The following is an 18,469-nucleotide window of genomic DNA, read 5'->3' on the forward strand; positions in this document are numbered from 1 at the left end:
TCACGTTATGTCGTATATTGCCACGGGGGCTAGATTTGCCATAATGTACTGTAAATCGTAGACATATATGTTCGCCTGTAATAGCGTGAGTAGGCCACCCAACTAGCTGCCCTGTATGTACCCTATCTGAGACAGCCTACATATTTTTTTCTCCATATTTCGTTAGGGGAGCTTCGCCAGTAAGTTACACTCAGGCGGCAGAGGAGCTAACCACTTCGCAACGGGTGGAGTAAAAGTCTATTTGTGATTATGTTATCCAAACTATAAAAAGGAAATACCAGGAGAGATTCAGGATTGAACAGCAAAGGTTGATGCCATCTTCTGCCAAGGGCAGATCTTTCACTGCAAATCCTGCCTTCCTCTTTGTCTCCGCATATGATCCATATATCTTAATGTCGTCTAACATTTCATATCTTCTTCTACCCAAAACTCTTCTCCAGCTCACCATTCCTTTTCAGTTCACCCTTCAGAAGGCAGTTTCTTCTCAGCCAGTGACCCAACCAATTATTTTTCCTCTTCCTGATCAGTTTCAGCATCACTCTTTCTTCATACACTCTTTCCAACACAGCTTCATTTCTTATTATTCTATCCGTCCATTTCACCACGTTCCATTTTCCTCCATATCCATATCTCAAATGTTTCTACTCGCTTGTCTTCACTTCATCGTAATATCCATGCAATGCAACACTCCAGTCATAGCACTTAACTAGTCTCTTCATTAGTTCTTTTTCCAGAGGTCCACAGAAAATGCTCCTTTTCCTATTAAAATCTTCCTCGGCCATTGCTATTCTCCTTTTGACTTCATGGCAGCAGCTCATGTTACTGCTTATAGTACACCCCAAATATTTGAAGCTGTCCACTTGTTCTACTGCCTCTTTTAGAATTGGCATTGAATTGTTTATCTCTTTCACTTTTTAGTATTTCATTGGTAGGCCTATGCGGTATTTATAACGTTTTCTATATCGAAATTTTACTCCTGGTTGAGGAATAGAGAAGGCCCTATGACCTTAATTCTGTCAGGTTAAATACGACCTTTAATTGTTTTATTACTACTACTACTACTACTACTACTATTATTATTATTATTATTATTATTATTATTACTGTTATTTACATTTTATTTTATTTAAATTCATTGTTATTATTATTATAATTATTATTATTATTATTATTATTATTATTATTATTATCATCATCATCATTCAATTCATAATCCTAATATTCCCTTATTGCATGCAAGTACCTACATACAGTAACTTACTTAGTAGTAAAGAATTATTTTCACTGTCATCGTCAGAGAACACTGAGAACTTGAGTTATGACAAAGCTCTGGATGGCTTTTAGCACTGTGTTGCTCTCAGAACGTCATTATTTTCTCTTCGTTTGCGGTTTAAAGACTTGAGGTCGCAACTTTGACTCAAGGCGCCATTCTTCAAGGCGTCGTATCGTGACGTCGCGGATAGAGCGTCCCGGCAGCCGAAAGCTGGCTCTAGATTAAGACAGATAACGGTTTATCTAACCGTTGATTTGACACTTGATGGATGAATTGAGGGTCGCCAGACATTATGAATCATTGTAGACATTCCTAAATGGCTATAAGGCTAAAAGGAATATAAAAAAAACAAGGGGTGAATTTTTAAAACTTTTATAAGAAGAGTGTTTACCAACAATATTCTTTATCTGACAAGTAAAAATGTAAACAGCGCTTCATGTTTTATGTAAGGCTAAGTGGTATGGCGCTGGTGTAGTTAAACTTTAACATTTTATTCCTGGCCGACGTTAATCACATGTTGTGTAGATTTTTCAAAAGAAATGTAGGCATTCGATGTTTTAGTTCGTGTCAAGAAGTGAAACGCATTTTGTTCCATTTTTCTTATTACGATATACATAAAAGACAATCATTCGCTCTTTACTAACCATAGTTAGGAAATACACACGTATTTTATATGTGTTGCATTTATAATATATAGCCTACTTTATTCAATAAATTTTGCACAAATTGATATATAGGGTATTTCAAAAGTCAGTTCACACATCTTGCATGAAGATTATGTTTTCCATATCGTGATTCCTCAGACTAGGGATGACGAAGTTCTGTAACATGCTGTAGTAGCGCTCCCCGTTTACTGTAACAGTCTATCTTATTCCATTATTGTCCACACCTGTGGAGTAACGGTTAGCGCGTCTAGCTGCGAAACCAGGTGGCCCGGGTTCGATTTCCGGTCGGAGCAAGTTACCTGGTTGAGATTTTTCCGGGGTTTTCCCTCAACCCAATATGAGCAAATGCTGGGTAACTTTCGGTGCTGGACCACGGACTCATTTCACTGGCATTATCACCTTCATCTCATTCAGTCGCTAAATAACATAAGATGTTGATAAAGCGTCGTAAAATAACCTACTAAAAATTAATGGTGGAGTTGACACGCGTGCAGTTCTGCGTTGTGTAATTTTCTCCATTCTCCTGTAACTTCATCCCTCTTAGCCCCAAATATTATCCTAAGAACCTTATTCTCAAATACCCTTAATCTCTGTTCCTCTCTCAAAGTGAGAGTCCAAGTTTCATAATCATAGAGAACAACCGGTAATATAACTGTTTTATAAATTCTAACTTTCAGATTTTTTGACAGAAAACTAGATAACAAAAGCTTCTCAACCGAATAATAACAGGCTTTTCCATATTTATTCTGCGTTTAATTTCGTCCCGAGTATCAGTTATATTTGTTACTGTTGCTCCAAGATATTTGAATTTTTCCACCTCTTCGAAAGATAAATGTCCAATTTTTATGTATCCATTTCGTACAATATTCTCGTCACGAGACTTAATCATATACTTTGTCTTTTCGGGATTTACTTCGAAATCTATGACTTTACTTGCTTCAAGTAAAATTTCCGTGTTTTCCCTAATCGTTTGTGGATTTTCTCTTAACACATTTACGTCATCCGCATAGACAAGAAGCTGATGTAACCCGTTCGATTCCAAACCCTCTCCGTTATCCTGAAATTTAGTAATGGCATATTCTAGAGCGAAGTTAAAAAGTAAAGGTGATAGTGCATCTCCTTGCTTTAGCCCACAGTGAATTGGAAAATTATCAGATAGAAACTGCCCCATACGGACTCTGCTGTAAGTTTCACTTAGACACATTTTAATTAATAGAACTAGTTTCTTGGGAATACCAAGTTCAAAAAGATTATTATATAAAACTTCTCTCTTAACCGTGTCATATGCCTTTTTGAACTCTATGAATAACTGGTGTACTATACCCTTATACTCACATTTTTTCTCCAATATCTGTCGAATACAAAAAAAAAAAAAAACTGATCAACAGTCCGTCTATTACGCCTAAAACCGCACTGATGATCGCCAATAATAATTTACTAAATCTCATAAGCTGATTCCTTTGCAGTGGTCGTGCCAGAGAATCAGTCCCATTCGGATGCTTATTTAATGGATTCGTAACAACCTGTTTTTTACGGTGATGGGTTGTTAGCCCTTCGCCCAATCCCCAAGCTGGAGGACCACCCCTTATCGGCTGTCCATGACTGTTTATTCAATATTTTCGCAGCTACCCTCCATATATACAAATTCGTCCACACCTGTGGAGTAACGGTCAGCGCGTCTGGCCACGAAACCAGGTGGCCCGGGTTCGAATCCCGGTCGGGACAAGTTACCTGGTTGAGGTTTCTTCCGGGGTTTTCCCTCAACCCAATAAGAGCAAATGCTGGGTAACTTTCGGTGCTGGACCCCGGACTCATTTCACCAGCATTATCACCTTCATTTCATTCAGACGCTAAATAACCTAGATGTTGATACAGCGTCGTAAAATAACCCAACAAATAAATATATACAAATTCTACCTATTCAGGTCCAGGACTAGTCTGATTTTTGCCCCCTATACAACCAAGGTCTCTTTGGTAACCAAGCGTATCTGATTCACATAAGTCCACAGAACTCTGATTCTTGCACCAAAAAATGTGCACTGTCGTATTATATATACGATGCCTACTTCAGCTTATTTTTCAGCAAAAGTGGAAATATCTGGTTTTTACACCAAACCCCTCATTTGTGAACAGTTTATTGTTATAATTATTGTGGTCGGAAATACTTTCGTCATTTTTTCCGTGAGCACGAGTTTGTTGTAGTCCGTGACATGATTGTAGACGAGTCACGGAGAAGTCATTCAACCAATGTTTTCCCCATGCTTCCACCCCTCTCTCTGAGAGTTCTGCATCCCTGCAATATGGTGATACGACTTCTAAACTACTCCTAAATTACTTACTTACTTACTTACTTACTTACTTACTTACTTACTTACTGGCTTTTAAGGAACCCGGAGGTTCATTTCTGCCCTCACATAAGCCCACCATTGGTCCCTATCCTGAGCAAGATCTCTATCATCATATCATCATATCCCACCTCCCTCAAATTCATTTTAATATTATCTTCCCATCTACGTCTCGGCTTCCCTAAAGGTCTTTTTCCCTCCGGTCTCCCAACTAACACCCTATATGCATTTCTGGATTCACCCATACGTGCTACATGCCCTGCCCATCTCAAAAGTCTGGATTTAATGCTCCTAATTATGTCAGGTGATGAATACAAAGCGTGCAGTTCTGTGTTGTGTAACTTTCTCCATTTTCCCGTAACTTCATCCCTCTTAGTCACAAATATTTTCCTAAGCACCTTATTCTTAAACACCCTTAACTTATGTTCCTGTCTCAAGTTTCACAACCATAAAGAACAACCGGTAATATAACTGTTTTGTAAATTCTAACTTTCTGATTTTTTGACAGCAGACTGGATGATAAAAGCTTCTCAACCGAATAATAACAACAGGCATTTCCTATATTTATTCTGTATTTAATTTCCTCCCGAGTATCATTTATATTTGTTACTTTTGCTTCAAGATACTTGAACTTCTGCACATCTTCAAAAGATAAATTTCCAATTTCTATATTTCCATTTCGTACAATATTCTCGTCACGAGTCATAATCATATACTTTGTCTTTTCGGGATTTACTTCCAAACCTATCTCCTTACTTCCTTCCAGTAAAATTGCAGTGTTTTCCCTAATCGTTTGTGGATTTTCTCCTAACATATTCACGTCATCCGCACAGACAAGCAGCTGGTGTAACCCGTTCAATTCCAAACCCTCTCTGTTATCCTGGACTTTCCTAATGGCATAGTCTAGAGCAAAGTTAAAAAGTAAAGGTGATAGTGCATCTCCTTTCTTGAGCCCACAGTGAATTGGAAACGCATCTGACAGAAACTGACAACTCCTAACATGACAAAGAAAGTGAATTGTTAAGAAAAGCGTGTGTATATATACATATTAGTAATAAAATATGCGTCAATTTCGTGGCACTTTCTTTCCTTTCTCAGCTGTTAGCTAGCTTGTGTAGTGTAACCGAGACAGCCGGTTTAGTCTTTGAACGAAACATAATCAAACAGAAATCATAATAAAATGAAAAAAACAAATACCGACTTGACAGGCAGAACTTCCTTTCATCATCAACTGATAGATGTCAACATTATTTCCTGTTTCATCAAAGACTAAGTGATGGGATGTTACAGTGGGTGAACTTTAACATTCTGTTCAGTTACCCAACATTAATCAAAGCGATGCGTAATAATTTCAAGGGGAATGCAGGTTTTTTTATTTAGTTTTATTGGGCACCACATTTCATATCCCTGTGTTTGCGTTTGAAAGTACAATTGATTGATGAACTGCGGAAGCATTCAGGGTTTTAATTTGTACATCGCGCTTTACGAAAAAGAGCAGCGAGATTGGAAGTATATGTAATTAGTGTCAGACCAACAAAATAGTAATAAAGTGAAAGTCATATGAATGACCCAACGTTTCACCACTTTCCAATCACAACAGCTATGAATAATAATTATATATATATCAGTAATTGAAAATGCAAATTATTTTATATATACATAAAAAAGAGCACCAAGCTGCAGAGTGCAATGCATGTTACATTTCAATTTGTTGCATCAAATATGAGCAGCTACGACAGGTAATTTCTTTCAGCGACAAGCTAAAGTAAATTAAAAGCGTCATGAGATTTATGAAATCTTTTGGAAGAGTCTTTATTCTTGACATATGATTAAGTTCAAGCGTTGTAGGCTTTCGCACCACAGCGTGTCACACAGGTTACAAAAATAAACCAAACGGTTTCGAGACGTTTCGTCCATTATCTTTTCGTTCATTATTATTTTTGGTTCACACAAAATATTTCCTCCATTCTAAGTAGGGGAGAAGTGGGTACAGTAAGACAGGAGAACAATGAGACATATTTAGGAACGATGAAATAGGCAATTATTAGATTTGAATAATTTCAAGGGAAAAATTGTTCCGGGGCCGGGTATCGATCCCGGGATCTCTGGTTGAACGTACCAGCGCTCTGCCAACTGAGCTACCCGGGAACTCACCCGACACCGTCTCAACTTTTCCCTTTAGATCCACACAACTCGCGTGGGCTGACGAAACGCCAGAGACCCACATCGAGTGCACACAATCTGTGTGACTTGTAATTGTTGTTTTCTGTTAACGTACACAGTGACGTATATATTATGCAAATCTAGTCTTTCAGGTGAAGCTCCCTGTAAAGCAGATTTGAATAATTTCAAGGGAAAAATTGTTCCGGGGCCGGGTATCGATCCCGGGATCTCTGGTTGAACGTACCAGCGCTCTGCCAACTGAGCTACCCGGGAACTCCACCCGACACCGTCTCAACTTTTCCCTTTAGATCCACACAACTCGCGTGGGCTGACGAAACGCCAGAGACCCACATCGAGTGCACACAATCTGTGTGACTTGTAATTGTTGTTTTCTGTTAACGTACACAGTGACGTATATATTATGCACAGTGGAACAATTTTTCCCTTGAAATTATTCAAATCAGCTTTACAGGGAGCTTCACCTGAAAGACTAGATTTGCATAATTATTAGATTATCCACTTTGTAGGCTTAGTGTGACAAAAAATACTATAAATTGATTGGAATCAAATTATTTAATAAGCTCCCTACAAACATTCAACTTCTTCCTGTTGAAAGTTATAAAACAAAATTGTACAGTTGGTTAATTAAAAACCCACTTTACTCAATAAATGAGTTCTTTGAAATTGACATACATTTTTAAACAATGCAGTTTTAATAATGTTATGGTTGTTGTTTCTTATTTTTTTTTAATAATGAGATTTTAAATGAAACCTAGTGGTAAATCAATTTATATTTAAATTTCGATGTATTAATGAACAGAGCAAATTGCACTACCTTATGTTGCATTTTTTAAATTTATTATTAACCTCTGTTTGTAGTATTCTTAATTAGTTATTAAACATATGACAATTAGTACTTGATACTGTCTTTTATCTAGTAAATATAGTACTTTTAACTTTATATTATGTAATTTGATAAAATCTACATTGTTTCTATAATTAAATTTTTATTTTGTATATCTATGAAATGTATTGCAGTAAGATTGTAACATTTGACAATGTCTATAGTGAAGTTTTTCATTCAATGACAATAAAGATTATTATTATTATTACTATTATTATTATTATTATTATTATTATTATTATTATTATTATTATTATTATTATATTTTATTAGACGGTAAATTTTGATGTTGAGATGTTGGTAACAGTGGAGTTGTATGTTGCATGAGTAAAGCAACAGTATTTTCATACTCGATTTGATTCTAGTTATAAAGGTGAGTGATGAAAAAATAATTAGTAATTTTTCACTCTAGAAGTACAATTTTGGCTTGTGTTTAATGAAGGTTATATTGGATATACAAATAAAATAGAAATATGTTTTGTTACCTAATACTATGGTATTTGAGATTATGTTTGGCAAAGTTTCGTCTTTCTTGTTTTAATTTTGAAGTGATGCCGTCATTTTTAAATGAACTATGCGTAAAGGGAACAGTGAGACGTACCATTGAAGGGTACACTGAGACGTCTCACTGTTCCCATGTACCAATGATTTGCAAAAATAAACTGTAATTATATTATATTTACCAATAATTAACATTAAAAATGAACATACTAGTAACCAATTTAGGAATTGTAGCTTAAAAAATGGATACATTACTTTTTAATGGTTTCATAAATAAAACATTATTCACAAAATTTAAGAAAATGTAAAAAAATAATGAAGAATTACATTAAATTCTTATAATTATAAGGTTTGTTGTTACCAAAAATTCATTTCATTTTTTCGCAAAAGTTTTAAATGTCATGGAAAATTCACTTTTCCAAATGTTCCAGATGTTTCAATGGTTTCGAAGTCAGACATTTAAAATTATTCTAAATAAGCCTACAGAACATGGCAAGATAAAGAGACAGCAAGCTTTGCTTTCTTTTGAAATAAATGCAAATCATTTCAATGTCCGTTAATAGAAACTGTGGTGTCTCACTGTACCCTCCTGAATGGGAACAGTGAGACATTTGCATTTTTTTGACAAACACGTATTGTATATTATGTCCTTTATCTAATAACATTTTTGTTTATGTATTATTGCACTCCATGTTTTAATGTCCATTACTATTGCTATTGATTTTAAAAATACTTGAATTATCACTTGCATACATATGTCTTAATATTTTGTGTCTCACTGTACCCACTACTCCCCTATAACCACAGTCTAATATATACAGTCACGAAGCTTGAGTTCTGAGGGTGCTAGGAACAATAGACTGTGCCGATAATATTTCGCATTGTCTGTAATGAGGCGATATTAGCGATCCTAGTGGTTAGCAACTATCTATGGATGCATATTTACTACGTATTGAGCTTCGTGACTATGTACTAGACTGTGGTTTAACTCCACTAATTTATTGTCCACTCCATTTTTTTTTCACTTATATTCTTCGTCCACAAGGTTGTTTCATCCTTAACTTCCTGGGTCCTGGACTATAGTACACTATACTTCTACATGCATTTAATTTCAAATTTGCCACTAAGTGGAATCGTTATCGATCACTTCTTTTCTAGCCCGATCAGCTAGTCGGCTGCCATTGTTATTCCATTTTAACACGCTTGTGATAGGAAAATTTAAAGTAAAACTCAATTTAGGATAGTTTCTGTGGCTATTAAAATTAAAAATATTAGACTCTGATTTAGGCTACATTCATTCCCTATACAACTGTATACGGAAAATAGCGCGTGATGGAATAACAATGGCTGATTTGTCAGCATTTTCAGCGCAAAGGATTGCGGTACTCTGGATATCTACAGATTCTGCTATGCTTTTCAAGCTACTGACATCTCTTGGGACTTAGAGGAAGCACAAGAAGATCGATTCAATCATTGCAATCCGTGTTTCATCTAGTTGTAAATGAAAATGGCGACCAGCAACTCAACGCCAAGGCACTGTAGGAGATAATGATCAATAGAGGAGAAAAATTCGCTCCGGCGCCGAGAATCGAACCCGGGTCCTTGGCTATACGTACCAAGCGCTCTACCCACTGAGCTACACCGAAGTTCAATCCACAGCACCTGATCGAATACTCTAGTGTTTTTTTTTTTCCCTTTGTGGCCTTACTCCATGTTCGACAATATATGTTGACATATTGTAAATCAACTTCCATTAAACAAGGAGCGCACTCAATTGAGTAACTTGGTGGCCGGGATTCCACATAATGTTGGGTGAAGAATTTAGGTAAAGATTAATTTTTGGCCCTACAGAATTTATCTGTTATGGTAACAATGATTATTAGAGGAGAAAAATTCGCTCCGGCGCCTGGGATCGAACCCGGTTCCTTGGTTCTACGTACCAAGCGCTCTAACCATTAAGCTACGCCGAAGTTCAATCCACAGCACCGGATCGAGTCCCTCTCCTCTAGTGTTTTTTCCCTTTGTGGCCTTACTCCATCTTCGATAATATGTTGACATAGTCTATATTAAGTCAACTGTCATTATACAAGGAGCGCACTCAATTGAGTGACTTGCTGGCCGGGATTCCACAGAAATATGCGCTGTTGGGCGAAGAATCTACGTAAAGATTAATTTTTGGTTCTACGGAATTTATCTGTTTTTTTTTTGTATCAGTTGAATGAAATAATAGCATGGTTAGTTATACAATGGAAAATTTGAATTGAACTGATGCACTTTTTCAAGGTGACGGAATTGTTTCGTTTAAATAGTGGATTCTAGGACCAAGTTATAAATAAAATGAAACCGATGTTCTGAGGTACAAGCGATAATGTGTTGTGATAGAAGAGTTTAAACAGTGAAATTTATTGATTGGTTATGTTCATCCGGAAATAGTCAAGAAGGTTTAGGTTCTCTATATTAAATAAATTTACATGTATTTCCGTTATTTACAAGAAATAATTATTTAGTTAGTTATGAGAAAGGTGGGAGTGAAGCTGAATCAGAAAATTAATATGAATAATTATTAAGTGTAGCTGAGAATAAGAGAAGTGGAGGACTATTAGGGTGACTATTACACTCTTCCTACGTCATACTACTTTTGACCAATAAAACGGTACGAAAGGACGTATTTCAACCAATCATGGCTGCTTATCGCACAATTTTATCGCGTCCCTAGCATTTGTTTAATTTTATCGCGTCCCTAGCATTTGTTTCTTTGTTTGCCAACATTTGAAACTGCGCTGGTCTGGACGTCAAAAATATATATACAATTACAAACCACTCCAGTCGATGCACAGCAGTTTCAAATATGACTCGCATTGGCATTCAAGAACAAGAATTAATAAAAATCACTGATCATACCTATGCATCTTCTGAAATCCGATTTACAAATAAATGAAGAGCACCATTCGGATATCCTGAATAAGTTGAATACACCATGTAGGCCTAAATCAACGAGTTCCACTTCTATTATGCACACGTCCAATATAACATCAATTGAACCACCAACGACGTTCAAATTTGAAAATTGTACATTCAATAATTATTCCTTTTAAAATTATTCATGTTTATTTTTTATGTCATCGTCGTTAATTAAAACTTTTTTAACACTTGTGTATATTAGTTAGGTTATGTTATAGCTTCTGCTCTGAGAGGATAAAAAGAACTTCTGCTATATGATATTATGCATAGTCATGTATCAGAGATTGTTTAATATTAAGATTTATTGAATAGTAATCATTACCGTGTCTGTATAAAGACACTACTGCCATCTAGCATGCATCTAGCGTAATATTTGTAATGTTGAGATGGTACAATAATGCATTTGAAGACAGATGTATTTTCGTAAGTCAATTAATATTTTATTGTATTGGAGTACTTCGTTACTTCTAATCTTTATATACTTTCTTCTAATCGTGTAATAGTCAATTAAATCCCACTCGAGTTTTGATTTTCTCTAGATAAATCAAAACGTCTAGTGAGATTACTGTTGATAAATTAGAAGTGAGTGGACAGGAAAGAATACCTAGGAGCAGATATTAAGGTCAGGAGACGTCTGTGTTGTAAGCTGTAAATAGTGTTAGTAAGGGATTGCTAACCCGAATACAGAAATATGAAGGGTCAGCAGGACCGCATATGTTGAGAGAAAATATTATATATATATATATATATATATGTCTCGCTGGCTCAATATTACAAGGTTATATGTCTATATCAGAAATATTACTACATACACCCTTGTAACATTTAGCCAGCAATATACTGTATAAATCAGGCTATCTTATTTTCGAATAAAAGATTAATCTCCGATATTAATAAGCTGAACCTTCCTCCTGTGACTCTGAATAAAGTGATCATTCAATTCAGTTCAACTATAAAAAGCCTGGGAGTTCATTTTGAATCTAACCTTACCTGGGAGTTGGGACACGCATATCAAACACACGTGCAAGAAAGTATTTTCCACGCTTCACTCATTAAAAAAATTGTACCACTATCCAGCTAAATTAAAGCAGACGCTTGTACAGACTCTTATTATGCCTCATTTCGATTATTGGGACGCTTTATTCAGAGATCTCAGGGTGGATTTATCCCAGAAGCTGCAACATGTTCATAATGCGTGTGTTCGTTTCATTTGTAATACCCGCTACTACGATCACATTTCGCCTTCTTTCGATAAATTATTGTAGCTCAGGTTAAATGTGAGGAGAAAGTTACATTCCCTTTCTCTCTTATATCGAATTTTGCACACCTCTACTCCCTCTTACTTATCTGTCCGATTCCACAGTCTTTCTCAATATCATAACTTAAATACTCGGTCACAATATGATAACACGCTAGAAATACCACTCCACACATCATCTCTTTATTCTTCATCTTTCACTGTTGCTACTTCTCGTCACTAGAATTCTCTGCCGCCTGAAGTCAAGGGCTGCCGAACTTTAATTGCCTTTAAATGTAAATGAGAAAAATATATTATGATGAGTTGCCAGACCTAACGCGTTGCAAATATTTAATGGAATGTGTTCCACTGTATTTATTTTTATTTTCTTTACTTTTATTTTTTTTTGTTTCTTATTTTTATTGTGTAATCATGTAAATCGTGTTTATTTATCACTTAACGCCAATATGTATCCCACTGTGTTGTTTTTTTATTATTAATCTATTTTTGTGTACATTTTATTCAATTGTCGGTTTCTGGTTTAATTATGTAAATCCTACTTAATTGTAATCTAATACTAATATGTATACTAATGTGTTTATTTTTATTTTTGCTGTGTACATTTTGTATTGAATTATTGGCTTCTGTTTTTATGTGATTCGTATTTAATTCTAACAACATTAATATGTATTCCGCTATGTTTATTTTTATTTTATGAGGTAAATTTTTATGTAACTACCTCTTTTGATCTCATTATATACTTAAATTGTACCAGTATGTAATTACTTAATTCCGATCCAGTTTTATGTTCAACTATGTAAGCAAGTTTTACTCCTGGTTGAGTGTAAGAGTAAGGCCTTACGGCCTTAACTCTGCCAGGCTAGATAAAACCATTATTATTATTATTATTATTATTATTATTATTATTATTATTATTATTATTATTATTATTATTATTATTATTATTATTATCATACGCGATTAATACGACTTTGTACCTAAATATGCACTTCGTTTCAGTCTTGTACAGTGCCTCCACCAATTGCAGGAATATGCCCTTCGTTGTTTTAAATGTAGTAAACCTACGAAACAGAAACCAGAGCTTTACTTCTATCTGCAGGAGGTTCTTAAATATCCATCAACTTCGAACGGTTTTGAACTCCCGATTCCCAGAAACAATAATTATCTTTGTAATCACTACTCAACCAAAGACTACATAGGCCTAATGGTTGATAGACCAGTGTACAAATTTTACATTATGAAACTATAAACAGTATAGCAATAACGAATTATCAATCGTGAAATGTTAGACTTTCACTGTAATTGAAATGTATCGATTTTTGTACGATTTACAAACGTGAACTGAAATTTAATCTAACCGTCATTTCGAAACTACAGCGTCCCTCATTTGTAGCTGGCTGACCTATTTAAATATTGCCTATATGTATTTTTGGACGGTAACTCATTAGTCAGTGTGTTTAATAAACGAGAGGTTCGGAAATACTCAGTGTCTCTCATCATACATGATGGTTCGTTACAATATACGTTACAATATCATACTTACATATCGTCGACTTGCTTCTCCAATTTTTCCCGAATGTTGAAACCTGCTTATATTTCCAAATTATGTCTCCAAACTAACATCTTCTAAGTCAAGAAATGAAGGGCTCCCTGCAAAAAGAGGTAACTCCAATTTTACGAAGTTGTGGAAAACAACAAAAAAAAAATTCAAATTTTAACTGAGATTTTATTCTTTTCCAGATTATGTCCTGGGTACCTAAGAGTTTCATTTTATCACTCACTCATTTATTATAGTACTCAATTTGGGGGTGGGGTAATGCAAACAAATAATGAAGCTACTCCCTTTCTGCAAAAAAAGTGGATATAATTAGCCATATTTTTCACTGAACACACATATATTGTGCGAATATCATGAATTATAATACAAGACATAGCAATACTGGGTGTTCATTTCAAAGTGTGTCATGACGTCACTGTTGTTGGGTCACCGATTTGAAGCGAGTTTCAGCTTATATGTTAGAGAAGTTGCCTATTATTTAAGGCGTTCTTAATCTGAACTTGAGAACGTGTACGGTATAACTTGAACGTCGTAGCAACAGATGGCGGTCTGTACGGTCTGTGTGCTACCATAACCTCTTTCGAACTGTGTTTGCGCCGGCAAGTCGTACGCAGGGTATTTGTTATCATCGGTTGCGTACGGTAACATTCCACAACACAAATCAAATGCTCCGTGTCCATGTTGACCGTCGAAGTTAATGTCAACAAATACGTAAGTAATCGTCTTAACCCTCTCCCCATATCCCGACAGTACGTATTTCCAAACAGTTTACATTCCTGCCACTACCAGCGTTACCGTACGTATCGGTACGTACTCTTCAGAATGAACGCCGTACTTGCTAGGCAACTTCTCTGCCTTTTAGGTTATACACCTCTGCGGAAGTGTAGGAAGATTGAATTCTCTAGGCTCATCGGCTAGCCACATGACGGCATACAGCGAGCCATGACACATTTTGAACTGAACACCCAGTATAACAGAGCAACCCATATTTATGTCCAACTTTTTATTCGTTCATCACAAGTAAATGAATTAACATGACAGGATCAAAGTAGCATGAACTAATAGTCCAGTCATTAGGATTGCTTAAAATTCCACCAATATTAAAATTCGATGTAAGCACCAGCATTTGCTGCACATTTTTCTAGACGTGGCTGAACGTTCCGTACTGTTCTCACAAGCATTTCATTTGACACCCGGCCACACTCCTCTCGTCTGACCATAGAATGTGTTGTAAAAGATTAGGTTTCTCTTGAATCCATGTTAGTAGAGACTCCGCAAACTCCATTCTGATATCATAGTCCTCACATGACAGAGTTTGCGCAAAGTGTGGCTTCCATGGCCGCCAATTCATTTCCTTTAGTAACCGTTGCACGAACCCATAGGATACACCAGATTCCCGCTGGTACTGTCGAATGGATTTCTTAGGACTTCTCTGGAAGGCATCAGTAGCGGCTGCTTTGGCCTCCTCTGTGATCACTGTTTTTGTCGGCCAGCACCCTCCTGTTGCGTAACTGAGCCAGTGCGAATCAAGTTGGCGTGAAGTCTCTTGATCAGACGTCTCCAAAAGCGTAGGCTACTCGCGAGTAAGCCCCTAAACGGAACCGAAGTCAGTACGTAATGAGCGCGGTCCGCTTCACCCATTCCCATTTGTACTATACTTAATGTTTATGCGCAAACGAAGAGCAGTGACGGACTGTCATTATCATTGTGTTGGTCGGAGTGTTCGACCGTTTCACAATGTCTTCTAATCATGGATGTAGTACATTCAAGGGTGAAAGGGAAGAGAGATATATTTTCGTGTTAGTGGGGAGAATATGAAATATTTAATTTGTTCGAAAAATCTTAAGGGTGTGTTAAAGTTCAACATGCGACGACACTACTCGACTCTTCACAAAGAGTATCATACAATTACAAGTATGCTGGACATGTGAAAATAATTTATTTTTGGGACGTCTGTCTATCTGTTGGTTATACATAATAATCAGTATATTACGAACGTTTACACTCAGTTTCGCAAGATATACTTATAATTTTTCGTTTCATTTTAGGTGAAATACGTACAAATGTTTTTATAAATTTGAAACAAGAGAATACAAACACAAATCACACACGTATCCTCAGTATTAAACAACAAAAAGTCTTGCTAGCTATGTTCTAACTCGGAATATTGGAAAATCAATGAAGCCCTTTACAGAATGAGCATTTGTAAAATCGTGCATACAGAATGTCTTCCAGATGTAATGCGAAATGAACTGTTCCATTATTGAATATTCCCCAATAAAAAGTAGAAGCTTCATAGTATGTCAAAATAACATACAAACGTATCCTTTTGATGTTATTATTTGTAAACATAAGGAGATCGTTGTCGCAATCCCTCACGACCGCTCCTACCTGCTGAGGTACGAGCCTCTCTCCCTTCTCTACAGCACACTGTGTTCGGCGGGCAGCATCGGGATCACGAGTGACTAGACGCTTTTTGGAGACCTCTGCTCTTGACGGTCTTGTAGTCCAGCGTCGCATTTCTTCCTTTCACCATTCTCCACCATCTCTGCACCATAATTTGGGACTGTCATACCTCCATTCGAGCAGCAGTTCGTGTTCGATCGTACACAGTCAGTCTTGTGGCCATGGTTAATGTTTAAGATTCACACTACATTTTTCTAATTACATTACATGTTTCGGACCGTACTGAGAACACAATAAAGTAAAATAAAATGGCAGTTTATTTTGTGCTTTTAATGGTATGGAACACGGTACATTTTAGCTGTGAAATGGGTCACTTAATCTGATTGGTTTCGCTACTACAGTGTCATAAAAAGTTGGACATAAATGGGGGACGCCCTGTATATACATAGAGTGAATCGTGTGTAATGTCATTAATTTCAGCGGATTACTCTTTGAGATATTTCAAACAAAAAGTTTAATACAATTTTGTTCGTTTTTGCTTCCTTTTAGAGATAAAAATTATTTTATTTCAAACATTACACAGCGTGTTTTGGGAAAGCTACTGATTTAATTCTCAATAAGCTCAGTGAATTTAAGCGAGGAGTGTATTATAATAATAAATGATTGAAAGAATTTTAGTTTCGTCCTTTAAATGTGAAAAATTTGATGCGAACAAAATGTAACATTGTAAAATTCCTTTGTAGAAAGAAAAGTTACATTTGGTCGGCTCAAATTTCTGCACATTTAAAGGTCAAAACTAAAATTATTTATGTTGAATCTTTCGTACACTACTTTTAACACTTGAATATAAATAATTGATTAGATGGTGATCTTACTCGTGTTAATTGTGTAAGCATGTGCGGCTTACAGCTGTTTCGGTGTTTCTTCACACCATGCTCAGAGCCTACTAGATCTCGGCGTCATCTAGAATTTCTCTGCCTGTTGTGTGGGTGCGTTCGATTATTGAAAAGTGTTGAAATGTGGTGTCAAATAGTGTGTGTGTTCTGAAATTGATCTGTGTGTTGAGAATTTGATCTGGGTGTGTTTTAGTGTGTCTGTATATTTCGTATTGTTCTAGTGTGTTGAGGTTTTGGTTTTTGGGTTGTATGTGTAGGATTTCCATGTCTGTATTTATGTTATTGTATGTGTGGTTGGCATTAGTTATATGTTCGGCATATGTAGATGTATTGTGTCATCTGGTTATTGCTTTATGTGTTCTTTGTATCGAGTTTGGAATGATCTATCCGTCTGTTCAATGTAGAAACTGTCGCAACTATTGCATGTGAGTTTGTATACGCCTGTGTGGTTGTATTTATTTGTTTGTGTTGTTTGTGTGTTGAGATGTCTTTGTAGTGTGTTTTCTGTTCTGTATGCTATGTTGCATTTCTGTTTTCTGAATGAGGATGCGATCTTGTGTGTGTTTTTGTTTTCGTATGTTAGTGTGATGTATTTCTTGTGTTCTTGTGTTTCTGTTGTGTTATTTCAATAGATTATTATCATGATACACTTCTCTCTTAAACTGACTTAACAGTCCGGGAATTAAATCAATGGCTTTCCCAGAACACGCTATGAAATATTTAACATAAAAACATTTTTTCTAGAAAAGGAAGTAAAAACGAGCCAACATTTATGGAACTTATTTGTTAGAAACATCTCAAACAATAAGCCCCTGAAATTAATGATACTACTAGCGGTTAACTCTGCATATAGCTTCAGGTGCTGCCTCCTATTTGCAACAAAATGATCGGGAGTTCAGCTCCAATTCCTCTGTAAATCGCACAGCAAAACAAAAAAAAAATATAATTAAAATTTAAAATCTCCAAACTTGGAAAAAACTGGCATTACCTATGAGTCATGAGTCATAGGTAATACCAGTTTTTTTTAAGTTCGGTAATATTTAACGTTATCATTATTGCGTTTATCGGTTAAGAGAGACATTTTATATAATTAGCATTCGTATTGAATTTGATATTCCCAAGAAACTAGTTCGATTAATTGAAATGTGTCTCAGCCAAACTTCCAGAAGAGTCTGTATAGGCCAGCTTCTGTCTGATGCTTTTCCAATTCACTGCGGACTAAAGCAAGGAGATGCACTGTCACCTTTACTTTTTAACTTCGCTCTGGAATATGCCATTAGGAAAGTCCAGGATAACGGATAGGGTTTGGAATTGAACGGGTTACATCAGTTTCTTATCTATGCGGATGACGTGAATATGTTAGGAGAAAATCCACAAACGATTAGGGAAAATACGGGAATTTTACTTCAAGCAAGCAAAGAGATAGGTTTGGAAGTAAATCTCGAAAAGACAAAGTATATGATTATGTCTCGTGACCAGAATATTCTACGAAATGGAAATATACAAATTGCAGATTTATACTTCGAAGAGGTGGAAAAA

This window comes from Periplaneta americana, chromosome 5 (assembly GCF_040183065.1).
Source record: "Periplaneta americana isolate PAMFEO1 chromosome 5, P.americana_PAMFEO1_priV1, whole genome shotgun sequence".
Lineage (NCBI taxonomy): Eukaryota > Metazoa > Arthropoda > Insecta > Blattodea > Blattidae > Periplaneta > Periplaneta americana.